Here is a 22,188-nt window from a genome sequence, read left to right on the forward strand (position 1 = left end):
CTCTAGTTTGGATCCTGAACACACTCCAAAGGTATTGGAGGCTAATTTCCCATAGCACTATCAGGTGGTAGAACCTTTAAAGGAAAAGTCTAGAAGAAGGAAGTTAGGGCATTGGGGCATGTCCTCAAAGAAGGCTGTGTAACTGTGGCCCCTCCTTTTCATCTATCTCAGCTTCAAAGCCACCCTGCCAGGAAGTATTGCCTCATCGTAGACCCAAAGGCAAGACGTCTGAGCATCCTGTGAGACCCTGAGCCACCATAAGCCTTTCTTTTAAATGTGATTGTCTCAGATATTTTGTTACAGTGAAGGAAGCTAGCTAACCTCCTTGGCAAAGTGACTCCCAAGAAATAGAGCTAGCCATGGGTCATCGGTGACCACAGTTCACGTTTCTAGACCTTTCCTTGTGCTAAGCTCTGCATTATCTCTGCTACTGCTGCCTATAGTAATTGGTCCTGTGAGATGGCTGCTGTAGGAAGACATGGGAAGTCAGGAGTAAGCCAGTATGCCTGAGCCATGGGTCAGAAGGTGGCACAGGTCAGACCTAGTCCACGGTTGAAACAAAACTTCCTCTGTCCCCCACGTCACTGAGAGCACACAAAGCCAGACCAAAACAGCTGTGCTCCTTCTCTGAATGTCACCTACAGGAAGCATGTGTGCATGACAGGCAGTTTTTACTACATTTGTCTGATAGTTTTGCCTCAATCCTATGACAGTTAAAGCATAATGGAGGAGCAAAACCTGCTCCCTGTCATGATAGTGACTGATACTACAACATTTGACTGGACAGCCAGAACTCATGGTCTCACTAAAAGCCTCATTCTGGGCATCACAGGCTTTGAAACTCTCAGGCTGTACTGGTGGGGACAATCTTCTTTTCTATGGCTTGATTGTGTGACAACGTGTACATTCCAGCTCCTTTCTAAGAATAGAGGGAGAAAAAAGCAAAGCAAGGAGAGGAGGAAAGTGGGAGGGTTAGAGGGGAGTGAAGGAGAGGGAGAGGAGAAGGGAGGAGGGGGAGGGGAAAAAGAGAAGGGAGGGGAGGGAAAGGAAGGGAGAGAATGAGAGCAGAGGAGGGTGGGGGAAGGGCAGAGAGGGAGGGAAGGGGAGGGGGGAGAAAAAAATTCAGCCCCTGCTCTTTTGAGAACTGTCTGTCTGCTTCCAAGTGCCCCACAATAGTGCATGTTCCAAGGGAAGAGAACATTTTTTTAAACGTTGAGGTTTTAGCTATTGCAGACTATATTCATAAATCCTTCATTCCTGTCTAGAATGGGTGGGGTGAGACAAAAGGAAGCAGAAACATTGGCCCGCATTACCAGAGGGGATGGAAAGAAATCGGGACAAAGTAAAAGCTAGTGCTGGTTTTCTGTGTACGGTTTTAAGATGTGATGACAATGATAAAAATAATGCCTGAGTGATAAGATTAAGTAGTGGCAGATATTAACATCTGGAATCAGCAAACAGTGGTAGAATTATTCAGACTACTTATTTTTCTCATTAAAATCATACACAAATGGCACATACATTTCAGCTTGGGTTTACAAGCAACCCAAAATAATAGCATTGATAGTTCAGTTGGCAGGATTCTCACATTAGCATTGTCCTGACTGAGCTTGCCAAATGGCCTTTACACCACCATGACAGACAGGAACTACCCCCATTTGACTAGAACAGAAAGAGTTCCAATGGCTGAGTAGCTCACACTAGGTCACACAGTAAAAGGAAATCCTCTTCAGCCTGCCCCGAGCAGAGGGAATAAGCAAACAGCATCAAGCCAGTGAGGCCCAGACACTAGAGTCTCTGTTGCTTTGACTAAGTATCTCTGTGCCGTGTCCTTAGGACAGTAAGGGAAACGTGCTCTAAGCCACTCAGCCCCAAACTAGTACGATGATTTTCTCCCTTGTGAATGTTTAATTTTTTTTTTTCCTGCTCATCTGGTTCTAACTGGCTACCAGCTCTCATCCTCGCTGCTCATGGCTCTTCTAGAGTGATGGTTCTGAAGCAGCATCCGATCCTCTTGGCAGTTGGGAATATCCAAGCTTCAGCCCAGCCCCAGAGTCATCAGTTCTGGGACACAGTACAACAGTCTGTGGTGCCTCTGGTGCTATTCAGTTTCCCAAAGCAGCTAGCCTAGCTACCCTCTCTTTAATCTGGTGTACTTCCTGGGATGGTGTGTATCAACCTCAACAGTATTAACATCTTGCGTCTGGTGGTTATTTGGGAAGATATCCTGTTGTGCTTTATAAGATATTAGCAACATCATATAGTTAGCCCCTACTCCCCAGATGTCAGGAACATCCCTCTTAGTCCTTAATACCCAGAAGATTCTGATATTGACACCTATCCCCAAGAGACACAACATTACCCCTAGCTGATCAGCACAGGTCTGGGTCATGACCCAAGTGCTAGGATATTTTTCACTAACTCCTAATCCTTATGCAATCCAATATCGAAAACTATTTCTTATAAATGTTTCTGTTGGTGAATAGCTTGAGTCTGCAACAAGTTAAAGAAAAACTAAGCTTGTAGCATTGGACTTGAAGAAGAAAAACTAAGCTTGTAGCATTGGACACAAAGTAACAATATGCCTTCCTATAATGGGGACATTGTTTACCTACAATGAGTAGGGGTCACAAGGGCAGAATTTCACATATCTGCCAGGTTCTAGATTTTGCCCTTGCTTCTGGTTGTCAGACATGTTCCAGAAAAGCAGCACAAACTGGCATTAGGCACACTAAATGAGACATCCCTTTGCACAAAAACACAAAATACAAAAGTGGACATAAAAGGTACTTGGGGAATGTAGCCATTCTGAAAACAGGTCCTCACATGTGTAACCTGTGTCTGGCAGCTTTAAGCGACAGGCACCCTGTCCCTTTTATGACATTGACTTGATACAATCCAAGTCAAGTACATGAGTTGCAATTTCTACATTAATTTACTGTCTTAGATTGTGCATATACTTCAGCTGGTTGAAGAAGGCCATTGTCCCCTGTAGTCTGCAGTGCTGCTCTGAACCCCTCTGCAGAAAGGGGAGACAAGATGAGGGCTTCCCCACAGGATATGTGTCTCCCTGGCCTTCCATGGACCTCCTAGAAAGCTGTGACCTTGTCACCCAAAGCCGGGTTATGGCAGGCAGACAACCATCTGTAACCTAAGCTGCCACTTCCTCCTACTCAATGTTCTGTATACCATTTCACTTTACAAAAAGTGAAAATGCTTCTTTGGAACACTGATACCTTGGAATAGAAAGTAAATCTCTGAGAACCTACATGCTGCCATTTCAGAACACGAAAACCATGATCCTGAATTCATGAGTTAGAGTCACTGATCAGGGTGAGTTGGAAGCATTTATGCATTCAGTACTGACTCTCAGCTAGGTATCACATGCTGTTCTCAAAGAGACATAAACATGAGGTTTTCATAACACAGGCCTTTTTATGGCAATAAAAATAAGCTATGACTCCCCATGCTCCAAAATGACCCTTTGAAACGGTTTGACTTGACAACTTGTTTGTTGTTTCTGTCATGGAATTGATCATCACTTGCTAACATTAAAGAAATCAGCAGTTGTTTTTCTGTGGTCAAGATATCACACTAAATAGCTGCTAACCAAGTGCGGCCCTTGCTTAAACTGTTCCATCCATCAAAGTATTTTTAAAGTCCAAGACCTTTTTCTTAGGCAACATTAATTATACCAGAACAAGAAAACACAATAAACTTTTGAAAGTTTTCATTTTACATATGTTACAGATGAAGTTTGTATGTACATTACAAATTTTCTGTAAGAAAACATAGCTATATCAGCAAGGGATGCCTTTGGGTGGGAAATTTGGGTGATAGTCTTATTATTCGGTTGTCATTATCTAAATGTGATACAATGTAATTATTGCCACTTCAAAATAATTTATTTTTAATTTTAAGTGTTAATAAATGATAGGGAGGGTGTATCCCCAGTACCCATCAGAAACCCCAAGTGCCTCTATTAAAGAAGAAAGGAAGGGATACAGAGAGAGAGGGAGGGAGGGAGCAAGACAGAAAGAGATAGAGAGAAAGGAAGGAAGAAAGGAAGGGAGGAAGGAGGGAAGAAAGGAAGGAAGAAAAGAAGGAAGGAAGAAGAGAGAAAAGGAAAAAAAAAGAAAAGACTGTTCGTTCAGTAGGTAAACAGCCTGGTGACCTGAGTTATTCCCTGGGTTCACATGGTGGAAGGAGACAACCAACTCTGATTGCCACACTTTTGCTGTCTCACACACACACACATAATATTTTAAAGTCAGAAAGCTGTGCACTGGACTGTTTGCTTCCAAGATGCCCCCTCCTTTTATATGTTTTATTGCTAAGACAGGGTGAGCTGAAAGATCTCCCAGTCTTTGAGCTGATTCTAGCTCTTGGCAAGTTGGCATTAAAGCACGATCCTTGTCTTTGTAAGAGTGATTCAGCCCGGAAATCATGCCTTGTGCCTTTACTTGCACCAGACACTAGGCAGCCAGAGGCATAGAATTATTCGTGACATTCCCAAAGCTCGTCAGAGTTTAGAGCAGTGTTTTAGTGGAGATCTGTGGATGTCCTTGGACAAAGTTCATGTGGAAAGTTTGATAAGCCTGTTGAGACTGGTTACAGTGACACAAGGAAGAGGAGGGGCCAGGTTGGAGAAAAGGAAAGGCTTCTTTCAAAAGCCATTGTGAAAGGGAGAAAACCTCTGATATCTGGCCACTGTGTTCACACACAGCAGTAAAAGTGCATCTGGGGATACAAGCAGGGGTGGGGTGGGGGTGGGGTGCGCACCTGGGCCAGCCTTGCCATTTCTCACTTCCCTCTCACCTTTTCAGCTGTTGGCGGGGCGCTGGCCTTTTGACCACAACGATTTTGGAGTATTTCTCTGCAAGTTGTTCCCCTTTTTGCAGAAGTCCTCTGTCGGCATCACCGTCTTGAATCTCTGCGCTCTCAGTGTCGACAGGTAACACGCCTCTTTCCTTTTTTATCTTTAGAGGGGTTTAGAAAATCACTTTTCTCAGAAAAAGAGTCAGAGAGTCTATTTCAGAGACAATTGTTAACCAAGGCCAAGAGAGTTAGGACATTCATACTCTTGCCAGCAGTGTTTAGAATTGCTGCCCACATTTGCTAATTAGTATCCATCTCAGACTCACACAATATGTACCTAGCACATTTTGTCAATGATACTCAGTAGACCTCCTTAAGACAATAAAAATAAAATAAAATTAGTTGTAACATGAATAATAAAAGACCCAGAAATAGATTTTGGGAGTTCAGGCTTCAAACTGAAGATCAGAGAAGCAAAGCAGCCAAGCCAGTAGATCTTACCTCTACCCAGCTGAAATGGTAATCCTGTCTCCCAGAATCCTAAGAGGCAAAAGCTCTCAGTTCCTGTCTCCTCCTCTTTAAACTCCTTCCTCTGACCAGCCATATCACTACTGTCTCCACCTCCCTAGTGCTGGGATTAAAGGCGTGAGCTCTGTTTCTCTTTTAGACTAATTCATTCTAGTATAGGCCTGGGTAGCCTTGAACTCAGAAAGATCATCTGCCTTTGTCTCCTGAGTCCTGGTATTAAAGGTATGTGCTACTACTGCCTGACCTCTATGGCTAACTAGTATGGCTGCTTTGCTATTTCGATCTCCAGTGGCTTTAATAAATATGTTGCCACAATTAGTATATTGATGGAATAATCTTGCTGAAAACAAGATACCTAGAATATGCAATTCCTGTATTTTCGACTGGTAATATACTGTTATCATTAAGAAAAGGAAAATACTGTCGAGTTTTATTTCAAGTGCTTGAGCCAAGCAATAAATGTACAAGGTTGTTATGGTTTTTACCATACTTTTTTGAATGCCCAAAGTGTTTCATATTTCTCAAGACAGGGCAACAAAAGAAATAGCTATCCAGTTCTAAAAGACACATAATCCTCACAAATGACTTAGGAAGAGCTTCCTAAACGGATGATTGCAAATCCATGCATGGGGTGACTGATGGAGAGAAGTTGCAACAACAACAAAAGGAATAGCCAAAGGTTTCTGAACATTTGATGATCAGAAATTAATTCAGAACCAAATGTGTAGGTGAACCCAAGGTATCTGTACTATTTGCCCATGTTGCACCAAGTGGCTTGGCTACATGCAACCTTGGTTCTGAACACACAGCATGACCTTACAGTGTGTATGTCCTCACACCACACAGAGCTAGTATTCACTTCCTAAAACACCATAGCACAGATTCAAGACTACTGTATTTTATGAATTGCAGTACTTATCATTCACATTAAACATAATGGTTTCATTATAGAAAACAAAGACTTGGAATACTTCCCTGCCTTCATTGCTAAGCATGTGCATGTCTTTGCTTAGACTTGTGTTGGAATCTTTGATTTTAAGACCTCTGCTGTTAGAGCCATTGACTTGAGTTTCATTTTAAAATATCATTAAATGAACTGGAATTAGAATAGCCTTTCCAACAATTTCCAAAATGGTCCTCAACTTTTGCCATTTTGTACCATGTATTGTAAAAAAGAAAAAAGATATTCTCAGCATTGACAACAATAAAATCATAAAATCAGTCAGTTCCAAAAATCATTGAAGATGGTCCACATGGTACAGTATCAAAGAGTCAGCAAAGATACAATTTTTTAAATTATTTTATTTACATATGTGTGTGCAAGCACCCACAGAGGCCAGAAGAGAGCACCAGACCCCTTGAAGCTGGAGTTAACAGGTTGTGAGTTGCCCAATATGGGTGCTGAGAAGTGAAGCTGGGTCCTCTTCAAGAGCGGCAAACACGTTTAACCACTAAGCCATCTCCACCCCCTTTCCAAAATAATATTCTTTATGTAAAAATAAGCAAGTACTTCATGTCAATAATGTATAACATTGCACCCATTTTTAATAAGTGATAAAACTGGAGCAGTGAGCTGACCCGATGGGTAAAATCACTAGCCTTGTAAGCCCCATGTCTTGAGTTCAAAGTTCAGAACTGATGTAAAGTGGACGCAAAGAGCTGACTGCACAAGCTGGCCCTCTGACCTCTACAAATGCCCTGTGACCTCACACACATTTACATCACACACACACACACACACACACACACACACACACACACAACATAATAAATAATAAGGAAAATAAAATTATATGTATACAAAAATTAGGTAATTCACTCATGGTACATTACCATTAAATGTTTCATCTGCATGCCTGTTCTATATATTTATATACATGGTGTCTCATGGAAATTTTCTCAGACAAGGGACTAAAGAGCTGGGTCCATGGTTGAGACCATGCATGTTCTTCCAGAGGACCAGAGTTTGGAGCCTGATACCCAGATTGGGTGTGTTTCAACCACCTATTATTCCAGCTCCTCTGACTCCATGACACCTGGCATACCCAACAGACACGCACAGTTAAAAACAGTAAAATTTTAAGAAAACTTGGAGATAGAGTGATAGCTCAGGGGTTAGAGGACTGGCTGCTCTTGCACAGGACCTGAGTTCAGTTCCCAAAATCCATAGGGCAGCTCAAAACAGTCTATAAGTCCAACCCCAGGAAATCCACCACCTCTTAGGCATTCAGGAATGCATAGGTGCACAGATATACATGCAGGCAAAACACCCATTAAACAAACATATTAAACAAAATAAAGTTCAGGCTGGAGAGATGGCTCAAGTGTCAGAGCATTGGCTGCTCTTCCAAAAGACAGGGGTTCCCAGCACACAATGGTGGCTCAAAACCCACACCTTCCTCTGGCCTCTGGGAGCCCTGCATGCACATGATGCAGACAAACACCACACACATAAAATGTAAATAAAACTGGAAACAATTCTCAGGCAAAAAGGATCACAATGGAAATTTTTAAGATGACCTTTAAAAAAAAGTAAGAGAGAGAGACCTGGTTTAAACGAGGCTTGATGATGGTGACACACATCTTTAATCCCAGCACTCTGGAGGCAGAGGCAGGCAGAACTCTGAGTTTGAGGCCAGCCTGGTCCACAGAGCAAGTTCCAGGACAGCTAGGGCTATTCTCTCTCTCTCTCTCTCTCTCTCTCTCTCTCTCTCTCTCTCTCTCTCTCTCTCTCTCTCTCTCTCTCTCTCTCTCTCTCTCTTTCTCTCTCCCTCTCTCAAGAAGAGGAGGAAACAGAGAAAGAGAAGAAGAAGATGATGATCTGGTTTCTGTGTACTTCTAGATGATGCTACCTTCAACCTCTAACATCCACAGTGGCAATTATTATAAAGAATCAAAGTGAGACCATTACTTCTGTGGCACTCTTGCATATTTAATGTGATGCTGTGTGTTTGGTTTACAATATGGCTTTTGGTTTATGTACAACTTAGAAAAGCTTGCCTTTATTTTTGAGTCATACCTCTAATAATACTGCCATCCACCCTGAGAGAAGCTCAATCTCATAAAGAGCAGCTAAGTGTTTAGAGACAGTCAATTATGATTTATAATTTTAAAATAAAACTATTACTGTTAAGACTCCAAAACATATTAGTAGTTATAAATTGTAATGGTATCCTTTTGGATAGAGCCATGGCCCTGATAACTGAAACACAAAATAAGTAAAATGTTTTGTACTGTTATTTAAAATAAATTTATTTGCTAAAAGCTAAAACACAGAAAAATAATTCCATCAATAGTTTAAAATGCAGTGGTATAGATGATAAGAATGTCCCCATTTCTGTGGTTTAATGAGAAAACTAGAAACAACTTCACTAGTTATTAAAATCTTCAGCAATCCATTGAGAGACAAGTTCTGTGTTAGCTGCTTTCACTTCATGTCAGATGCTAAGAGCTGCTGCCTTAGGTCAGTGATGAGCACCTACTAGGCATGTGCAAAGCCCTACATTTAATTCCCAGTAGAAGAAATGAAAATCAACATAAGAGGCCACTGAACAGTTCCCAGTGACTAAACAGTAGATTGTGGTGTGTCAGCCATTTCCCTAAGAAACTAAACAAACACCAGCATCCTGCTTTGAGTCACTAACAAATTCTCATTGTCATTCCCTCCATAAGCATGCCAATTTAAGTTCTCCCTTCACCTAAGGGTTGTATTATCAAGTACCAGTGGGATTGTGGTCAGCATGGCTGCCTCCTCATGTGATGTAAGATCTGAAAATGAGAGGCTTTAGGTGATGCCTGTAACATTACTGGTAGAAGAAAAACACTTACTGCATTTATCAGTGTGTATGATTAGACATGTATTCTCATTACATTATTTGTTTAAAATTTTTAAAATATGTATAAAAGCCCTGTGGGGGGGGAAAGTAACAAGGAAATAGTTGTTACAAAAGGAAGAACATGTTATTCCTGCACCTTGTTCAATGTTTAAAAGCTACAGTGTTTAACCAATATGATACAGTCAGAAAGATTCTAACAAATCAATGGGACCAGAGTGGGTGTCAGAGTGAACATTTATGTAATGGGTGCTCATACCACTAAATAAATGTGGAAAGAATGACTCCTTTATTAGTAGTACTATTTAGCCACCTGAGAGGAAACAGTTTAAGTCTTACTGGTCCCTATATATCAACAGTAAAGTGTGTAATCACCATTTATTGAATATGTATAAGAAACAGACACTATAGAAATAATTTTCTCAGACTGGGTATTACTGTAATTATCCCCACTTTACAAATAGGAAGGCAGGGGTTGAAAAGTTTAGTCAAGTCCACAAAACCATGACGCCTGGGAGTCAGTAACAAATGGGTTGTCTTTACTGTTCACCACTGAACTCAAGAGTGCAAAATCTCAAACCATGAAACAGCAGAAGAGAAGAATACATTTTGATCTCTGGAAAGAAGAACCCTATCAGGGGCTGGAGAGATGGCTTCCAGGTTAAGAGCACACACTGCTCTTGCAGAGGACCTGGGTTCAGTTCCCTGAACCCACACGGTGTGGCTCACAGCCTCCTGTAACTCCAGTTGCAGATCTGAAGTCCTTTTCTGGCAACTGCGTGGATGTGGTGCACATAAACTCACAAGGCACACACGTGTGTGTATAAAATAAGTAAACCTTTAAAAAAGAAAAGGAAAACCTCTGAACTTAGAAAGACTAGAAACTCTGAATGTGATCACAAATGCATTTTAATATTTATTTAATATTTATTAATTATTTATAAAATATTTATAAATTATTTTAATATTTTATTTAATCTAACTGAATGTACACCTTTATTCCAGAAGAGGGCATCAGACCCAGCTGTAGGTATTTTGTGAGCCACCATGTGGTTTCTGGGAATTGAACTCAGGACCTCTGGAAAAGCAGTCAGTGCTTTTAAGTGCTGAGACATCTTGCCAGCTCTACAAATATATTTTAAGAGATAAATTTTTAAAATTCACACCAAATACTCATAACATTTTTTAAAATTAATAGGGCAATGTCTTAGTCACTGTTCTATTGCTTTGAAGAGACACCATGACCAAGGCAACTCTTATAAAAGAAGGCATTTTATTAAGGGCTGGTAGTTTCAGAGGGTTAGTCTATTATTATCATGGCAGGAATCAGACAGTCATAGCACTGTAGCTGAGAGCTTCATATCCTGATCTTCAGACAGCAGGAGGAGAGAGGGGAGAGGGAGAAAGAGAGAGAAAGAGAGAGAAAGAGAGAGAGAGAGAGAGAGAGAGAGAGAGAGAGAGAGAGAAACTGGGCCTAGCCTGGGATTTTGAACCCTCAAGCCCACCCCCAGAGACATACCTCCTCCATCAAGAACATACCTCCTCCATCAAGAACATACCTCCCTAATTCTCCCCAAACACTTCAACTGGGGCCTAAGCATGATGAACCTATGTGGGCCAGTATCACCGGTTCCTCCTCATTGTTTTCCCATTTTCTAATCTCCATGGCTTCAATCAGCCCAGCAGGGGAAGGGGCAGCTTAGGGCACTGTGGTGGTGTGAAAGAAAAAGGCCCCACAGGAGTGGCACTATTAGGTGTGGCTTTGTTGTAGGAAGTGTGTCACTGTGGGGGTGGGCTTTGAGGTTTCCTATGTTCAAGCTGCAATCAGTGTGGGACACAGTTGCTTCCTGATGACTAAGGATCAAGATATAGAACTCTCAGCTCCTTCTCCAGCACTGTGTCTGCCCGTGTGCCGCCATACTTTCCATCATGATGATAATGAACTAAATTTCTGAAACTGTAAGCCAGACGCAATTACGTTTTCTTTTATAAGAGTTGCTGTAGCCATGGTGTTTCTTCACAGTAATAGAAACTCTAACTAAGACAGTCACTAACATCACACACATCTGTTGTGGGTACCCTCTCCATAGCACCTCCTTTCTCAAGTTACTTATGAACTACATGTTTCATGTCAGTCTTGAGTCAAGTCTCAAATAACACGCAGTTCTTCATTTAGAAAGGAGAAAAATAATAATGACAAAAATTATTTCATTCAGATGTGGTCTGACTTTTAGATGAAGGAGATGAGCCATTTTAAAATGTCATTCTGCTGATGCGGCCTTCATCCAGGAGACTTCTCCTTAGAAACAAACTCATCATCCTTTATTTGTGGCCTTCACCCTTGTGTTCATTTGATGTTGACTTTGAGGACCCACACAAGGGGTATGGAGTTGACATTTATATTTCAAAAGCTTTCATACTGGAGAAAGAACCACATTCATAATTCCTCTGTTGTTTTTTTCCATATCCTGTTATTTTGTGTGTGTGTGTGTGTGTGTGTGTGTGTGTGTGTGTGTGTGTGTGTGTGTGTTACACATCAGTGCTGGTGCACCTGACAGAGGTGCTGGGAATTGAACCTGTGTCCTCTAGCATGCTGAAGCAATGTTCTGACCCCTACTCTTAGTTGCTGTAGATGGATAGCACTTGCTCTGAGCCATTGCTTGATTTCACTACACTCCACTGGAAGGAGGAACTGCTTTTTCCAAATGAAACAGACAAGAAAAGGGGAGTCTGGAGTCTTTTTTTTAAAAAAAAAATTGCAGTTTTTAAAACCATATTTTTCTTGTCTGAACCAAATTACCACCCAGGCAGAGTTGCCATGGTATTTTAACGATATTTAATGATAATCATCTTTCATTTTGGAGTTGTTAGAGAGAAAGTCTGTATCTAAGTACTTTTGAATTTCTTTCCTAATTACTTACTGAAATGCAGAATGCAATAAAAACCAAAGAAATGTCCCAGCTTTGTCGCCTCGGAGCTGAGTCAGATACATAACAGCAGGTCATAGATGACACCTGGTTGATGAGCTTTCATTTTTTTTTATCTGTGGCCTTGCCTGTCTGAGTTTACCCTTCTTACTAATCCTCCTCACATTTAACTAGTATTTACTTTCCTTAAATTTATGTCCTTATTCTCTTATGAAAAAGATAAGAGAAAATTTTCAGAAATAAATTTAAGAACAAGTTTTGACCTCTGTTGAGCTTTATCAGTAAACTTTTTAATGCAAAAATTAAGTATACTTTTACAAGGAACAAACTTTTCCCAGAAAAACTATGAATAATTGACTGTTAGCAACCATTAAATGTTTTTGCAGCTGTTATGAGCTTCAAATGTTACTTTTACTTTATTTGGGGAAGAACGAAGAAGAAAGGCAACTCAATGCTGCTCTTTGTGAAGTTAATGGTCTTGTTTAAAGTAGAAGATGATGACAGGGTCAAGCAATAAACAGGCCTGGGTACGGATCCAACTTGTAGTTAGAAGATGTCTGGAGAAGGAGCCTATAAAAAGATACAACTTATTTAGTGACTCTTCCAGAGCAATGTATGATTAAATTCCTAGAAAAGCTGCAAGATCCATCAGGAAGGTGGCTTTTCTTCGTGTGCCTTTTACTTCAGGCATGATGCCTGCCCTGTAGGTCATTTGCTCAGTGCCCTTCTTCCCTCAGTCTCACAGACAGATCCTAACTTCACAAGTGTGTTTCTGAAGTGCAAGTCTTACACTTGGGTTTAGTCTCTTCTTGTTCTACTGTGGTTCCTGACTGCTGTACAGTAAGAGTGAAGACACAGAAGTTAATGAACCAAAGAGATGGGATGTGGACAAAGTCACACTCTGACTAGGGCAACTGAGGACCTCATTTTGGGTCTGTTCCCTGCAGCACGTACTTCATCATCCTTTATCTTACTCTACTGTCAAGATCAGGCAACTGGTTACTTTTGCTAACCCCATTTCTCTTTGATAACCAGCTACTCTCAAACTCAGCCATTTAAAACAACCATTTTATCAGATCTTACCGTGTTATTCAGGAATTTGGACACTTCTGCTCCTTGTCACCTCAGTTGGGGTCATGGGTAGTTTGCAGCTGGCACTGAGCTTGTCCACAACTCACTTGTCTGACCCCTTGGCAGAACAGCTGGAAGTTTCTGGGCCTCCCAGCCTTCTGCCATGGCAGGACTGTGGTACCAGTCTATCAGAGTCCCAGCCCTGGAATGGGCAAGCTCAATTTGCAAACATTTGCCTCTCCTGCTCACCCAACTCTTGTGGATTCTTGTGAGAATCCTCTCTGCTAGGATTTTTCCCTCCAGTCTTCTGTATGGCAGTTTGTTCATCATGTGAAGATATTAATCAAAGCTAACCATCACAAATGATAGCTTGTTCTTACTTAGATAGGCAAAGGAAAAGACCTTCACCTTACCCAGAAGAGCAAAACAGAAGGAACCCCAGGATGTTCCAGTGTGAACAGGCATTTGTCAATGGGCATTTACCAGATACTGATTTTTATTCCACATGAACCAGCATGCTGAAGCATAGATGTTATCCAGTTAGTTAGGAGACTGAGGCAGGAGGATCTCAGATGTTGGAGTGGACTACAGTGTGAGTTCCAGGCCAGGTTGCACTGCAGAGGGAAACTGCCTCCAGAATAAATGTGTTTGGGCTACCTCTCACTGCCTTCATTTAGCAATGCTACTCCCAAAGTTGCTCACAATGAGAAAAAAAAAATTCTATGTGAACAAATGTGTCCTTCACTCCTGTGAGACACTAAAAGTGACACATAAAAGAAAGACAGCCCTTAAACTGATAAATGCCATGACTACAAGAGAGTGTTTTTTCATATAAACAGAGCAAAAGTATAATTATAACTGATCCAAACCATGTCTATAATATTAGCAATGGCCAGGCAGTGGTAGCACACACCTTTAATTTCAGCACTTGGGAGGCAGAGGCAGGCAGATCTTTGAATTCAAGGCCAACATGGTCTACAGAGTAAGTTCTAGGACAACCAGGGCTATACAGAGAAAGCCTGTCTGAAAAATAAAATAATACCAATGAGCAAAGAATTTTAAAAATAAAGATATTTTAAAGTGACCACTTTTGTATTTAATTTTTATTTTATAATGCTTTTAAGTTTGTTTAGCCATAAAAGGTTAATGTAACAATGGCTGTCCCCAGCCTTACTTTCAAAACTCATCACACAGGCTGGATGTATTGCTATATGCCTTTAACTCCACCACTCAGGAAGCAGAAACAGGCAGAGGAAGATCTCTGTGAGTTTGAAGTCAGACTGGTCTACACAGAGAGTTCCAGAATAGCCAGGGTTACACAAAGAGACCCTGTCTTGAAAAGTAAATAATAACAATAATAATAAGAGTTTTCACAAACATGGAGGAAATGCCTCTAGCCTTGGAAACATTTTAAAATCTACTTATAGGCATACACTAACTATGACAAACAACTTCACATATGTAAAAGATGCTCTATCCTTTTATTCTGACATGTCACATGTTAGGACATAAGGTGATACCACGAGAGACTCCCTGTGAGTCATTAGACCCATCTCCTGGCCCAAGCTTCCCCTTTCATTGGCCGTGGGTGTGGCAATACCCAGCCCTTGCCTTTCTAGTCCTTTGGGTTTCATCTTGAAAACAAGGACAAAAGCAGTAACCCAGAGGTCCCTCCTTGTTTGAACATTATTTGATTCTATGCTTAAAAAAAAAAAAAAAGAGGATTTGCTTTTGTATGGTTACCTAATCCATGGCTAGCTTGAAAAGCAGGAAGTGTAGTAAAGTGCTTTGTCCAATAAAGTAAAACAGTACATGGTAAAGGGAAAAGACATAGCAAGGATGGGAGAAGACACTTCATTCACCAGGCATCTGTCTGGTACCTGTTGTTCTGTGTACTGGAAACACTGAAAGTGCCTGACTATATGGCAATGAGTTTCTAAATGGAAGGGTTGGCATAGACAGCCAACAAATACAAAGAAAGAACTTTCATTTGGTTCCCTATTGAATAAGTACCATGGAGGAAAAAAAATGCAAACAGAACAAAATAATTCAGGAAGAGGACTCCAAATTTAAATGAGGGTTTCATAAAAAGACAGCTGAGCTGGTAAGGGTGCGGGGTTACAGGTCTGTCACCCTGGCATCCAGGATGGTAATGCAGGAAACAAATTGAAGGCCAACTGTGGCTACATAGCTTGTTCCAGGCCAGCCTTGGATGCATAGTGAAATCTAAATTTAAAGTTTTTTAATGTTTCAAGATATAACTGAGTAAAGTTCTGAAGGAAGAAAGCAAGCTGCTGTGAAGGCCCCTTGTAGGTGTCCCTGGACGGAGAGCAGTCATGGCAGGGTTGGCTCATTCCCATTGCTGTGGCCAAGAAACGTTGTGGCAGGCCAAGGTGGGTACAGACAACAGTTAGGAAAGTGGAAATAATTTACGCAGCATGATAATGGGTGGCAAGAAATGGGAATGCCCTCTTTGTGGGTTTTTGGTTTTATTTTTGGAACAAAGTCTCTCAATGTATCTCTGGCCATCCTGGAATTCGATATGTAGATCAGGCTGACCTCAGACTATCAGTGGTCCTCCTGCCTCTGTCTCTGCCTCCTGAGTCCTGGGATAAAGGTGTGCTGCACCATGCTAAAGGTGGATGTCTTTGAAGGCAGATGTGAAAAGATTTACAAAAAGACCGTGAGTGCCTGGTGGAAGTGGAGTGAAGCTAAGGTTTGGGAACAAGAAGGTAAGAACTGGACAGGGTGACTTTGGGGTGCTAAGGGTGCTCACTGGATACCCAGTGGAACTCTCAAATTGGCAACTCCAAAGTTTGAGGTAGGTTCTAGGCTACTATCAATTTGGGCATTATCAATACATAACTAGTTTAAATGATACTAATTCCATAGGATGAAGGAAATCACCAAGGCAGAGTTCCAAGGACTTAGGCCTAGTGAGATCCACTGCTAAAGATCTGCGGCTAGAGTGGGTTCAGCTAAGGAGATGAGGAGTGCCCAGGACACTGCGGGGAAGCCAAGTGATGGAGTGTTTCAAGAGGAAAGGTCAGTCAGTGGTGACTAGATCTACACTCGCAGAATATGACAACTGAAGATCTCTTTCATACATACATATCAATTAAACTAAAAGCTGTTCAGTAGTTAGAAAAGCATCGTGTGTGTGTGTGTGTGTGTGTGTGTGTGTGTGTGTGTGTGTGTTACAATAAACTTCCAAGAAAAAAAAATCAATGTTGAAACATCTAGGGTTTCATATTTTCCACCAGCCCCCATGTCCATTGTTCTCATAGTCATTTTTTAATCTTATAAAGATGTTAAGATCCATGCGATAACAAATGGAAAATATTCTAATTCTTTGTGATGTGAGACAATAAAGAACCTGACTAGTTGTAAATCATTAATGAACTAGATTATAAAAGTTACTTCTACATGGGTTAAAAAAAAATCTATATCAGATTATGGGTATGTGTGCCAGTCAGATTTACCTGTTATACAGTATGCAGTGAAGATGGTTTATAAACATAGTCATCATGTTGTCTCGTGCAGATCATCTTCTTCCAAAGATGCCAGCTAGGAAACCCAGCTTCTTCCAGTCATGTGGGCAAAAGTGTCTTATTTCAATCACCTTACTGAATTTAGAGAAGGGAGAAGAGAAAGATTCAACTCAACTGGTATTCTTGGGACACAGACATCCTGTCTCCACTCTAGCTTTTTACTGGACATCAGGCTGCCAGATCAATAAATATAAAAGACCAACACTCATTTTGGTGAATATGGGTGATCTGTACATTGCCTTGGTTTATTGATTAATCTTCAACAGTAAATCTCATGTCCTGCGAACCTCAGGCACCTGTCTCCAATGCTTTGGTCTGTTTTACAATCTTCTGGCACTGTTCAATGAAAGCTATAAAAAGAAATGCTTCTTTTCCATTACAGCAAGAAGAAAAATGTCAAGAATGGGACCTCAAAAACACATAATAGAAAAAATAAATAAATAAGACCATGCTATATCCCAGGTCTTTTCTTCTGATAGCAGTTACCATCAGGCCATCACATCAAGTCAAACAGCATGAAGTTTCCAAGCCAGATTTTCTTCAGACATGTAGATGTGATTGTTCTCACAAAAATATTAAATAGCCAGGCATAGTGGCACACAATTATAATGCCAGCACTTGGGAAGTAGAGGCAAGAGGGTCAGGAGTTCAAGGTTATTCTAGGAAACATTGTGAATTCTAGGTACATGAGACACTGTCTCATTTCATACACACACCAAAATTATTGGAGTAAAAACTAAGGTAAGCATGATTTCTTAATGTCAAGGGGTCACTTGTATTTTATTTATTTTTCCATTTTTTTCTGTTAGGTTGTTAATCTGAATGTTAAGAATGAAGATATCTGTAACTTGATTTCATATTCCCTGACACAAGACTATAATGGGAGATATTTAACAATCCTTCAGTACTTACAGATGGTATTTGTTTAACCTGCTGCATTATAAAGCTCAGTCTGATAATATCTTGAAGATAAAAGAAGGGAGGAGACTGTGGAATGTGTGTGGTCATGGTCCACTCAAGGATCATACACCTCATTGGTGATGTTTCAAGTTTTGCTAATAAGGAAAAGCCCAGTGTGGTGGCGCATATCTTTAATCCCATCACTCAAGAGGCTGAGGCAGGCAGATCTCGGTGAGTTCAAGGCCAGCCTAGTTTACAAAGTAAGTTCCAGGGTAGCATGGAACTGTCTGGAATATGCATTACACACACACACACACACACACACACACACACACACACACACACACACACGGAAAGTCCTAGCATGTTTCACTACCCTGTTCTTCTCCTTCTTGCCCTCAGCTTAAAACACACAGGGCACACGTGCTTCTGGTTCCATTCTCTAAACATGGTAAGGTTTTCTTTTTGCTTTTGCCATTATTTTTTTTTACTTACTGGTTTATTGACAATTTTATACATATATAAAATGTATTATGATTATATTCAACCCCCGTTACCCTCTCTTGTCTTCTTCCTCTCTCTCTGAACCCCTTCTTCCCAACTAAGCTTGGGTAGATGGTTATTTTACTGAAACATGGCCACACTACTGAAGAAAAAGACACTGCCTCCTTCTACTACCATTAACTGCCCATGAGAGCTACTCAACAAAGGGTGGGCCTCCTGGGCACCACCATGATGGCCTGCCGAAGGGCCCAGTACTGTGAAGGCAGTATTCATGACTCCACGGCCGCTACATATTCATGCTCACCACGACTATGTCATATCTGGATGACAGTGTTTTGTGGCACTCATAAATCTTAGTTCTTTATAGATTTGAGACTCAGGCCTGCCGGGCCATCTGTTTCCAAATGGGTGAACTGTTTTGCTTTGTATTGTTTATATTTCACATCAAGGTTCAAAGAAAATCTCTTGAAAGTCAAGGGTGTTCTTCTGCCAAGGGGAGGAACTTTGCAGACAAAATTAGTTCAAAATGTACTAACTTGATTTACTGTCCTTCTTCCTTCTTCCCTCTCCCCGCCTTCAGGTACAGAGCAGTGGCCTCCTGGAGTCGAGTGCAAGGAATTGGGATCCCCTTGATTACTGCCATTGAAATCGTCTCCATCTGGATCCTTTCCTTTATCCTGGCCATCCCAGAAGCCATCGGCTTTGTCATGGTACCCTTCGAATACAGGGGTGACCAGCATCGCACCTGCATGCTCAATGCCACAACAAAGTTCATGGAGGTATTGATCATTGACACAATTCACTGACCACATCACAGCCACCATTTTAAAGATGTGCCACAGCCCAAACGGAATCAGCTGGGGAGGGAGGCACCATAGTTCACCAACTGGAAACTTGCTGGTGTCTTCACCAGGCTGCTGTGCCGCCTGCACCACAGATGTGCCTCCACTACCCGGAAGGCCATACCGGCCTCTTAAATAGAGCAACTGTGCCATCTCCCACTCTCTTCCTAGTTAGTTAGTTAGTTAGTTAGTTAGTTAGTTAGTTAGTTAGTTAGTTAGTTTTCGAGACAGGGTTTACTCTGTATTACTCTGGAGTCTGTCCTGTCCTGGAACTAGCTCTGTAGACTCAAACTCACAGAGATCCGCCTGCCTCTGCCTCCCGAGTGCTGGGATTAAAGGTGTATGCCACCAACACCCCACTGCACTCTTGTCTTATAGTACATCTACAGAAAAAACAGTTTTCTGTACAAAACAGTCCAAGCAATATACTGAGAGACTGTCCCTGTGAGTTCAGGATGTAATCTGTCTTTATGATTAAAAGATACCCACAAGACTTTGCATCTGACAGACATGCACGTGTTACTTGAGAAAATGCAGTTTTCTCGGTTATATTTCTGAGCACAAATCTTACTTATCCAAAAAATATTTCACAAAATGTTTCTACAGCAAAATGAGCTGACTATGTGCCCTGTGGGGGAATCATTGTAACATGTCTGACACTATAGGTTCTGACCCCTGAGCACATCTGGTAAAGGATTTGACATTCTGATTCCGGGAGCTTGGGCTTGCCTGGTATAAATGGGCTACCACGTTTACCTGGGCTTATATTGACACAAACCCTAGACCTATACCCCTGAGTACTCAGCATTGCTCTGAAAAGCTTAAGTACAGGCCTGGCTGCACTGGGAAACATCTCTCAGAATGCACGTTCCCTTTGCAAAACTGGTTCCTGGTGGACAGCAGACACCCATGTCCGGAGTCAGTCAAATTAAGTGCTTTAATGCCAGGGTCACCTGTACAAGACAAGCTGTCCACATCACAAACAGCTCAAAATATGCTTCCCTACAGTGGGAAAATGACCAGATTCGTGGTTCTGTAGCTGATCATTTATCCTGCTTGGACATTTTTGTTTTAACATTAGAAAAACTCATGAAAGCTGGCAACCTCAAAATCAAAGTCTGTCTCTCACTGCCTTTTTAACTGGGTCAGTTTACACAATGAAAAGCAAGATAGTGGGATGGCTAATGGCTTAGTCCATTTTTAGGGTTTAGAATTGTTGGGGGGGGAGCACATAAGCATTCTGGACTTTCCAAAAAAAAAAGGCATTTGAGGAGAGAAGGTCCCCTAAGAAGGCACTTAACCCCTGGAAATGGACAAAATGGGCAGGTGACGTCATGAAGCCTGAGGTGTCCGTGGAAGAGTTTGAGAAGAGGGAGCCAAGTGCTGGCAGGAGTGGCTGTGGGTTTCATAGGGTGTGAGTCAAACTGGTGAGGTTTCCGCATCCGTTCCAAGTCTAGGTATACTTTTCTTTCTGACACGACTTCCCACCTCCTTTCATGCTCCACTCTTCAACTGTGCTCTACTCTAGACTATCCCAACACCCTCTCCATCCCCAGCTGATAATGACAGTCAAAAACAGAACCGTGAACCCCTTTCTCAGTAGGCCTCTGTCATGGAGCGGATGGGGTACTCCATGCAGCTCTGTCCTGGGTCACAGTCTAGACCCCAGGCTGCTGCTTCTAGGCTACACCCCCTCAGCCTGCAATTCTGTGGGAGAGCTAGGAAAGTGGGTTGTGAAGGAGTGGGAAAGCCTCACAGGATGTTTGTATGGTACTTCCAAACAAGGACAGAGTCCGGATTTTTTTTTTTTTTTAAAGTTCCAGACAGAGATCTCCTGCAATGGGATGGGCTAGGGGAGGTCTGTTTAACAATCTAAAGAAACAAACTCAAACTTGCACTTAATCTGGGATAGAATTCAAGGGTCTGGGAGCTTGGATGGGAAAGAAAATGTATTTGTTTTCACTAAAATCCTCCTGAAATGTATCATTTCCTCTGACTTTAAATGTAGATAATAGCCTGGTGGTGGTGGTGCACACCTTTAAGCCCAGCACAGGAGGCACAGGCAGGCGAATCTCTGTGAGTTCAAGGCCAGCCTGGTCTACAGAGTGAGTTCCAGGACAGCCAGAGCAACATAGAGAAACCCTATCTCAGAAAACAAGACAAAACAAATGTAGATAATAAACCACTATAATAAACCACTACCATGACTTTTTTCAGAGAAACGTGCACAATCTTGAAATAGTAATGCTCATTGCTGGTATTAATGTTTAATGTTTGATAGTTTTGGGAGCCATTATATTATTTAATCAGACCCATGTGCTACACAATTTGCTACCAAACACATATCTTTATCAAAATTTTATTTTCAGTATTTTGATAGCTCCATTTCAATATAATTGGTTTCCATTGTGACTACATACATTTAACTTTATTCTTATTAAAATATAATGTTTATGTCTGAAATTTTTATCAACTGATAAGGTGATAGAGTTCAATCCCCAGAATCCATGTAAAATGTTGGGCATGGTAGCATAGGCATGTAAAACCAGTGCTGGGAAGGCAAAGGGCTGCAGGCCACACACAGGCTTTCACCAGATAGCCTAGCCAAATTGGCCAGCCCTAGGCCCCAGGGGGGAGATCCTGCCTCAAAACCCAAGGAGAATGTCTCCTGCAGAATAACACCTAAGGTCTTGCACATGCAAGCACACACACATGCAAACTGACACATGTGGACACATACACACTCACGTACACAGACACGAACATGCACACTTACACACACAGGCACACACACGTGCACATGTGCACACACACTGTATTGTTCTCAGAAGGAATTCTCATGTTCATCGGATTTCCGAAGGGGTCTGTGGTATTTGACAGTCACGAAGCCTTGCCTGAATGTTTGTCTTCTGGAAACAGCCATAAAGCGTTTCTTTCCATGCACAGTAACTGTCAGTAGTCAGGGAGCAGGGTGGTCATATCTGTGGGAACTGATGGAGCTGTCATAAGAGGCTATGTTACCCTCAGTAAATAAACATTCTGGGGAAGTAGCATAAGGAAGTGGAAAGCATGCCTTCCCAAGTTCAGGGTTATTTCAGGAAAGCTTTTGAGTAGTATTGTTCAACTTTCATTTTTATCCTCCTTTAAAAACACAGAAAACTGAGGGCTAGACAGATGGCTCAGGGATTAAAAGCACTGACTGCTCTTTCAGAGG

At 41.6% G+C, this 22,188-nt stretch overlaps 1 pseudogene; it reads left to right on the forward strand.

The window, feature by feature from the left end:
• The window catches only part of LOC127237550 (endothelin-1 receptor-like), a 52,616-nt pseudogene that overhangs the window by 20,481 nt on the left and 9,947 nt on the right, over positions 1-22,188 (forward strand).

This window comes from Phodopus roborovskii, unplaced genomic scaffold (assembly GCF_943737965.1).
Source record: "Phodopus roborovskii unplaced genomic scaffold, PHOROB, whole genome shotgun sequence".
NCBI classification, from domain to species: domain Eukaryota; kingdom Metazoa; phylum Chordata; class Mammalia; order Rodentia; family Cricetidae; genus Phodopus; species Phodopus roborovskii.